This window comes from Myotis davidii, unplaced genomic scaffold, assembly GCF_000327345.1.
Source record: "Myotis davidii unplaced genomic scaffold, ASM32734v1 scaffold59, whole genome shotgun sequence".
Lineage (NCBI taxonomy): Eukaryota > Metazoa > Chordata > Mammalia > Chiroptera > Vespertilionidae > Myotis > Myotis davidii.
In genome coordinates, this window is record NW_006293001.1 from 800857 (window position 1) to 810483 (window position 9627).

General features: G+C 37.4%; 1 protein-coding gene across 14 annotated transcripts in view; it reads right to left on the minus strand.

The window, feature by feature from the left end:
• The window catches only part of BAZ2B (bromodomain adjacent to zinc finger domain 2B), a 319669-nt gene that overhangs the window by 182306 nt on the left and 127736 nt on the right, over positions 1–9627 (minus strand). For 13 of the 14 annotated variants that reach the window (XM_006766465.2, XM_015565735.1, XM_006766457.2 and 10 more), the window contains one exon: positions 1122–1164. The exons of the other annotated variant lie outside the window; for it this stretch is intronic. The gene's annotated coding sequence lies outside the window, so the exon portion shown is untranslated. The remainder of the gene's footprint in view (positions 1–1121; positions 1165–9627) is intronic. 14 annotated transcript variants of the gene reach the window in all.

The window sequence follows — 9627 nt, forward strand, 5'->3', positions numbered from 1 at the left end:
TTTTTTATTTTTTATTGGAAAGTAAGCTCTGGGCTTGTGGTGCCGAGATCCCTGGGTCATTGCACGTGCCTCCAGGCCTCACTGTGCCACCCTCCCCCTCCTCCTGCATTGAGCGTCAACCCAGCCTGTGCCCTCTCACAATCCAGGACCCCTAGGGGGATGTAGCAGTGCGCCATGAGCCCAGCAGACGGCCAGGGAGGAGCCCAAACTGGGGACAGGCGCCACGCCGCTCACACTCTTCCCAGCCCGCTGTGCCTGCTGCTGTCACTCAGTATTGCTAAGAGGCTCCCAATGCCGCTACAGCTGTGCTCCCCCACCATGAGCCCAGCTTCTGGCTGAGCAGCACTCTCTCTGTGGCTGTGTTGAGCATCTGCCCCCAGTGGTCAGTGTGCATCATAGTGACCGGTCATTCCGGTTGTAATGCTGTAAAGGTCACTTAGGCTTTTATATATAGAGATAATTTTTCAAAAATGCATAAAATCTCATTACTGTAATTGAGAATTTACTAATTTGAATTTTATAAGAAGGAGGATCAAGGCCTTAGATAAAGTTTTTCTGTAACACATTTCATTATACACAGTAGAAATTAACACTTTAAAATTAAAAAGAAAAAGTATCAGTTACTTAAGAGAACTATCCTTTTCCAACAACTCTCCATATTTTGAAGACTCTTTATAACTCATTTAAATATCAATAAAACTTAAGAATCCAAATAATCCTTTCAAGGCTGTTTTCAGTCTTGCCTTAATAAGTGATTACAGCATCAAGTAATCTTATTTTTATAATTTTTTCCTAATGTGGAATCACCATAAATGTTTTGTCATTACTTAGGAAAAGCAAAAACTAAAATGATGATGTTCAGATTATGATTCAAACTAAAATATGTTAATATAATTTCACTTATAAATTAAAAGTAATTATCATTTTAGATGTTTTAAAATCATTTAAAGCAACATTTTCAAAGTCTTTAATAACTAGAAGTATGAGTTGTGATTCATTGAAAATATAAACATTGAATTGGCAATTGAAAAAATAATACTTTAAAATTATAAATATGTGCTAACTCAATTCTCATTTTCAAAGAAAACAAAACATCCTTAAAAGCTTAATTTTGTTCTTACTGTGATCAATGTAGTCAATCTTGTGACATCACTGTTGAGAAATCTGCAATAGGAAAGCAGAAACAGAATTTAGCTGAATCATACTTAAGTAAGCAATTTCATAAACTAAAAAGCTTAGAATTTCTCTTTCTTTATGCCATAAGTCATATTTAAACTGATACACAGTTGTCAAGAAAAGTGCAATTAGCACAATATGAACAAACATAAAACACTTGAAGTTTATTTATAGGCCATTATTATAGTACTAGAGGCCCAGTGCACGGATTCGTGCACATTGAAAGGAAATTAATTAGAAGGTGGCCAGTGGGGCGAGACTGGGTGAGAAGGGCCAGACATGCTCTGGAACCAACCTCCCGCAGTCCCTCCCCAGCCAGCCGCACCTGGGACAGAGCCAGGACTCAAAGGGTGTCTGCAGAGTGAGGGGGTCCCTCCGGCAGGTGGGGTCCCTCGGCCTAACCTGTGGGGATCAGGCCAAAACCGGCAGTCCAATATCCCCTGAGCGGTCTTGGAGTGCAAGAGGGCACTCTGCAGACTTGTCGTCACTTGGCAGCTCCGGCATGGAGCGTCTGTCCCCTGGTGGTCAGTGAGCGTCATAGCTAATAGTTGGAGCATCTGCCCCTCGTGGTCATTGTGTGTCATAGCTACTGGTCAGACAGTCAGACGGTTGCTTAGGCTTTTATATATAGATGGTAGATTATATTTTGCTTACAATCAGCAACACCCAGGGTTAATGTAATATACTATATTAGTAAATGAATGAAAGGACACTTGGGTTAGTTTTATCTGTTTCCAAATATTTAGAAGAGAATTACAGTGCGTTAAATATAGTACAAACAAAAGATAGGTATTATTTATACCTTTTCCTCTAATATTAGGTTAGCTGTTTAGTTTATGGCCAGAATATGATCTACTTATTATCAATTAATAGGAAAAACTGCCTCCTGGTAATCCTTATGAATAGTGACAAAAACATTTAAAATTTGAAAATGTAATGGGGAAGAAACTACACCCTATAAACCCAAGAGAAGTTATAAATTAAAGTACTTCCCAAGCTATAGATGATTTAGAGTTCTTATCCCTGTAAAATCTAAGCTTTTAGATATTTCTTAATTAAAGGCAATTTTTAAACTATTTAGTGTTAATAAGTAACACAAAATTGCCATGTTTTAAGATCCACAGTGGGCTCTCATGGATTATTTCATCAGATCCTCATAACAATTCTTTCAAATAAGCAGAAAAAGAGGTATTTCTTATTAAATACTCAGAGAAAATAGATAATAGAGAAGATAGATACTTGACTTGTCCAAGCACAAAACACTGAGTTTTCTTTGGTCCCTTTTTCATATCATCATACACCTTTCATCCAATGCACCCTGCCAATGAGTTTTCCTCCCACTGTCCTGAACTCAAAACCACTTATTACTCCTTCTTACCTTACTAATTCAAGCTATTTCTCTCCTATATTGCCATTATGGTTTCCCTTCTTCTATTCTTAACTCTGTGACAAATATAGCAGCTCACACCACTCTTTAATTCAAAACTGTTCAATGGCTTACCCATCCCGTAGGATAAAGCCCACAATACCTATCATGGCACTCGCTCTCTACTATGTTCCAGTCGCAGTGGCCGTTTGCACATTCCCCAAGTATACAAACATGCCCCCCTTCAGCACCTTGACCCTTGCTATTCTCTCAGCCTGGAGCAACTGTCCCTCATATCTTTATATAGAACTGCCTCAGTCACTTCATTCAGATCTCTTAACAAGTGCCACCTCCTCAGAGAAGCTTGTACCACCAGAGAATATTTTTAGCTAAAAGCTCCAGGAGAGAAGATAACTGGAGCACAAGTATAGGACCTGGGACCCAATAAGTCCTCAGTAAACAGCTGCTGAATGAGTAAGGGAATAACTGCTTAGTGATTTCCTACTGCATCTAGCACTATGCCCAGAGGGAAGCATAAGTAAAAATTCTTACAGTTATTATTAAGGAAAATATGCCATAACAACTTACACATTTTCAAAAGTCACTGCAGGGCAAGTTTAGGAAGCTATTTTATTTATTTATTTATTTATTTATTTATTTATTTATTTATATTTATTTAATGCAAGGTGGGGGTGGTGTAAAGGCAGGTGAATTACTGGTGTGAGATAATAAGGATCTATTCTAGATAGTGAAGATGAGGAAATGCAGAGAGAATGGGAAACCCACGATACATCTTAAATGGAGAAATAAGAGGACTTAATGCTAGATTAAGTATGGGAACAAGGACAGCAGAGAATGAAAGATTACCTCAAAGGTTACCACAGGCTACTCAAATGGAGATGTTTCCCCGTAACAAGTAGAAACTGCAATTTAGAATAGTTCAAGCTTTGTAAATCAGTCATTTTAAAAATACAATTGCTTCAAGCTAAGAATATGAATGAGTTCACCAAGGGAATGAATGGGGGGCAGGGGGGGGTAATACTTAACCAGCGGAAATTGGGGGATAGCTATAAATAAGGCTAATGGGAAACAAGAGAAGTGTGTATGGTGTTTTGTTGAAGTCCAAGGAATAGAGAAATAGAAAATATACCAATTGAAGGCAAAAGAGGAAAGATTTGTACAGAGGAGAATGTGTTAGCTTTAAATGATGCAAGGAGGTGTCAGATAAGACTGTAAGCTTTCTCTAAATTATCCAGGCCCCCAATGTATCAATCAGATCAGAAGGCTACACAGATAAAACACATTACTCTCTATATCCAAAAACCTGACTTTAAGGAACTACTTCCTAAGATTATGCTCTCAACTTTAATCAACACAAAAAAAGTCTGTAATGGTAAGGTGTTAATACAAAAAGTGTTGTGAAAGAAGCAATTAAACTTTCTCCAAAACTCTGTAATTCAAGTAGGTATTCATTTTTAAAAACAGTTACACTTAAACATTTGTAACAAAATAAAACAGCTTCTGTAACTGAATAAACAGAAAAAAGTAAATGTTCCATTTCATATTTTATTTGGGAGGGGGGGAATACAAGATAATTAAGATAATCTACAGTTAAAATTCATACTTTATTTAAAGCCCTGAAGCTTATAGTATTAAAACATGGTAAAGGCATTCCTTCATCATGGCAGCACATTTTGCAGATGGTTACTGAGTACTTGCACATGCAGGAGAAAAAAATACATGAAATTAAAATCACACTAGAAGTTAAAAGCAGACAAATCTTAAGTCTTCTCATAAAAATCTTTAAGTGGCTTTTACAAGGAAAAGGTAATTCTTTAAAATCATCTTGAAACTAGGGACTATATTTCAATTACACAAATAAAAAGTAATACTACATTTTATGAAAATATAATTCAACTAATATATTGGTAAAGTGCTATTTCTCTCTACAAGTCACCATTTTAATAAATATGCACAGAGAAAATCTCAACTGTATTTAGTCTCAGAAAACATCAACCAATGTTTAACTGTAGGGGGAAAATATTAAGTCATGATTATACAATTATATGAGTACTTTTCCAGTAATTAGCACGTAACTATCTTTATGTTTCTTCCTTGTTTGCCACAAAACATAGAAAGACTTTCCTTATGTAATCAATTTTAGCACACAAATCTTAACCTTTATTTAACAACACTACCTATATTTCAATCTATACAAAGTAAGGAGGAAAGGAGCACACCTGTAAATAACAGGAAACTATATCCTGGGAAAGCTGGTGAGCACCTATCTACCACTAATGGAATACACTATCCAGTGCTGTGCAATGAAACGTTCCGCAATACAGAAATAAATGTTCAATATTTGTGCTGTTCGGTACTCAGCCCACAGCCAAATGTGGCTACTGAGCACTTGTAATATGATTAGTGTGACTAAGGAACTGATGTTTAAATGTTAATTAATTTTAATTACTTTAACTTAAATTTAAATAGCCACCAGATGGACAGCGCAACTAGGCAATTCTAAAACCAGAGAAGGATTGAACTGTAAATGATCCTACTAAATATTTGAAATATTCTTTTCTCTATTTCTTAGAAATGGGGGGAAAAACCAACTGTGTTGGGTAGGATATGTTCATTTCAGAAAAAATGCTGAAAAAATTTTATTATCTTCACATAAATTTCACATTTATGTTTGGTGGGAAAAAAGACATATTATCATAGAATCCTTAATGTATTACAGTACTTGTAAGGGAAAATAGTCTTAGGTTTTAGACAACCTTTATGCCTCTTTAGGTGCATTTATATTACCTGGTATTTAAAATGTCCAACTTGTTTTACTTTGTTCACCCAGATATACTTTGTTCACCTTCATTTACTCATGTACTCTTATGACTAAAACGTCAACAGAACATAGAAAGAAAATTTTATTTTATTAACAATTTTAACAGTCCTGATCCTTGGTAACTGCTTTTGCTACCAAATTATTTTCTTTTCTTGTTGTGTTGTAAGGAAAAAAGATGAGCAAGCTTTAACATCAAGTTTCAACTAAGCATGTAACAAAGTATATATGAAAAAAGACTGCCCTCACAGTCTAAAGTGGGCATACAAATAAAAGTCATTATATAACACTAGGGGCCCCGTGCACGAATTCATGCCTCTTGAAAGGAACTGTGGGCTGCGGTGGGCACAGGGGCGGGTCTCAGCCCATCCTCTCTGTCTCCGCCTGGCCCCTCCCACTGCAGCCCCCATTTCCCTGTCTGCCTGAAGACACTGACTATGTTTGTATCCAGATTCAAAGCTGTTTTCTCATTTCATGGAGGAAGATATCCAAGGTAAAAAGAAAAGGAAAATAGGCAGCTTGAAAAGATATGGGTTTCAAGTCCAAGCAGTACTTTTGGTGCATCATACTCAATGAATGCTTCCTGTCCTCAGATTCAATTGGAGATCTAAGTAGAGTTTGTGATAAAATATGAGATGTGCTTTCCTTAATGCTCACAGAGGCTGTGAAGGCAGAAGTTGCAATGAGTCCTGCACATTAATCCCAGCTAACATACACTGAAATTAATAAAAAGGATCGAGCCTCGTTCCCTTAAAAATGGACAACTGGCTTTTAAAATAAAGTGTTCATGCACTTATGGAACTGGAAGAAGCAAACAGTTCTATAGATTCACCAATTCAAAGCCATCAATTTTTTGCTGACTGTAATTTTTTGACCAACAAAAGCAAGATCATCAATGCCAAGGTTCTATACACTGGCACTATTTGGCTTGGAGACCTCACCAGGCTTTCTGGTAGGTTAAGGAATTCAATAGTCCCTGCTGTTGATTAATTCAATACCTGCTGTTGGAATTAATAGTCAGAAGCCCATTATGTACACCAAAAATACTCAGTAAATTAGAAAGTGATGCCTCAACAGCCTCCCAAAAGAAGTCTAGAAGTAAAGCAAATGACACTTTCTTATATTAAAACCATTAATCTGTCATATCACAAACTAAAACAAGGTTTCCCATAAGAGAGCTTGACTTAAGCACTAAACAAAACCAAAAGCAAAAAGAAAGAAAGAGTGAGGGGGGAGAGAGGAAGAGTAGAAGGAAGGGAAGCAGGGAGGGAGGAAGGAAGGAAAGAGGAACAATCGTTTAAAACCTTAAAAGATGATTTACCAGCATCCTAACTTTTTGTCACCTTCTCCACACTACTACTCTCTTCAACCAAACAAACTCACAATCAGTAGTACTACTTCAGGTAAAACCAAATATAAGTAGATGGCATTTAAAAAACACTTGTATTGTCAATGATTTCACATTCTTACAAAATTTCACTATCCTTACTGCAAAAACCGTCATTCCCTAAAAATGTATCATATTCTTGCTTTCCACCACTCGTCCTTATTGTTCTGTGTGACTGAAACTTCTCTAGAAGAGATCATTCCCATAGGTAAACTCACAAAAATTTTAGACAAATAACGTAAGTCTTATAACATGAAGTTTAACTAGAGTTTAGTGGTTAACTTTATATTTTGTTGATAATAAAAACCATGCAAACAAAGTACAAATGGCTATTAAACTTGAATTATTTTAATAATCCTATATAATAAAAGCCCAGCAACTGAAAGGGTGGAACAACCAGAACAACCAGAGACCAGAACGACCAGAGACCAGAACAACCGTGGCCCCTCGTCCTGTCTGGCCCCGCCCCGCAACAGGGACCCCCACCCCCACCCCAATCTGGAGCCCCCATCAGGGCAGGCTGGCTGGATCCTAGCCATGCATGGGGCTGCTATACTAGATAACAAAAGGGTAATATTCAAATTGACCCTAATGGCAGAATGACCAAAACAACCACTCAACCAGTCACTATGAGGCACACTGACCACCTCAGTCCCTCTCCCCAGTGGGCAGGCTCTGATCGCCTGATGGCAAACGGGGAACTGGGGATGGGTGGACGGGGATGTGGGTGGTGCCAGGCCAAGACCCCTGCCCCCACCAGTCGCCCCACACACAGAGGGCAACCCACAGCAGGGCCAGAGGCAGGGGTGGGGCCGGCAAGCGGGGGGGAACAGCCGACCTCTTGGTCCCTTCTCCGGGCCGTCAGGCTCCAATCGCTGGGTGGCGAACAGGGAACCGGAGGTGGGTGGTGGTGGGGATGTGGGGCCAGCTGCAGGGAACTGGGGAAGATGGCCCTAATCGCAGGCCAGGCGTAGGGACCATACCCGTGAGAATTAGCACTTCTCAAAATCTTTACTAAGTTCATAGGATTCTGTGTTAGATCTATAAATGTGCACCCAGAAGAGGAAGAAGGTGGTAGCACAATCAACACGTGTTGAAACATTCCTGGGGATAATATATACACAATATCTAAAAATGAACTAATCTTTTGAGGGGAAGTAATATAATAAAGAGCTCCATTTGAGAAAAGTTTTATGCTATCTTAGTTGCATATAATTTCTCCAACTATAAGTTCTTTAGAGAATTCAACTCAAATTGCAGCAACACAGAGAAGTAAAGCTTTTAGAAATTACTATTAACTAAGTTAAAACACATCTGAATATAAACTATGAAGAAATTTTAGTTTTTATCAAAATTAGAGTTCACCTTAGTTCTGTCAACAATGTCACATCAATCAATAGTTTACCACTTATGAGATTGCCTTTTTAAAAAACCACCTCACTTGAACAAGCCAGCAATCAAGACAAACATAAGCTCATAATTTTATAAAGGTCTCATGTACAGTAGCTAAAAGCCTTAAATGAAACTATTTCAATTCAAACCTTCAAAGATCCAATTCAGACTATGGCTATGGAGACTGGTGAGGCAATTAAGCAACCTAACAATACACAGTGAAAAAAATATTGTTAGATCCAATAACTAAAGTTGCCATCACTAATTTAACAAATACTAAGCTTCAAATAATATATATTTTACTCTTTTCTATTAAAAGAACTTTAGTATGAATATTTAGGGGTATTAAATATTATTACTGCTATTTTGTTTTTCTAAGAACTCTTAGAGAATGATTTCATTATAAAGAAATAATCTAGTCTAAAACTTTCCATGAGGGACTATATAACCCTGGTCCTCATTCAGAATATTGGCATATATTCATTATGTACCTTAGGCAATCTCTTAGTACTTCAGTTTGCCATACCATAATTATCTATTTCACAGGGATATTGTGAAGTTTAATTAACTATGCTTATAAAATTTTTTGAGGTACAGGAATGAAAGAGAGATGCAAGACATAAATGCAATTAACTGCTATGTATCTGATGAAAAAAATGCCATTTAAAAATATTTACAGCAACATGGATGAATCTTAAAGACACTGTGCTAAGTGAAATAAATATGTGCTATAGACTGAATGTTTGTGTCCTCTGCCCATAATTCATGTTGAAATCTAATCCCCAGTGTGATGATATTTGGAGGGAGGGCCGTTAGGGGTGATTAGGTCACGAGGGCAGAGCCCTCTTGAATGGGGTAAGTACCTTTAGAAAAGAGATCCCAGAGAACTGCTTGTCCCTTCCACCATGTGAGGTTATAGCGAAAAGACGGCCATCCATGACCCAGAAAGTGGGCTCTAACAACACACCAAATCTGTCAACTCCTTGATCTTGGACTTCCCAGCCTCCAGAACTGTGAAAAATAAGGTTCTGTTGTTTATAGCCACCCAGTCTGTGATATTTTGTTACAGGAGCCCGAATGAACTAACAGTCAGTCACAAGAGGGCAAATACAATATGATTCTATATTGTGATATGAGATACTTATATGAGGTATCTCAAGTAGTCAAATTAATGACAGAAAGTAGAATAGTGATTGCCGGGGACTGAGGGTTGGGGGAGAATAGAGAGTTATTTTATGGGTACTGAGTTTCAATTTTGGAAGATGAATATGTTCATAGTGATGGTTGCATAACAATGTGCATGTACTTAATGCCACTCAACTGTATACTTTAAATGGTTAAAATATTAATTTTAATGTTATGTATATTTTACCACGATAATAAAAACATTTTAACAAGCATGAAAATCAGAATATAAATCACAAATCACCATTAGGTTTTTCTCATTTACTAATTCACACATAAAAG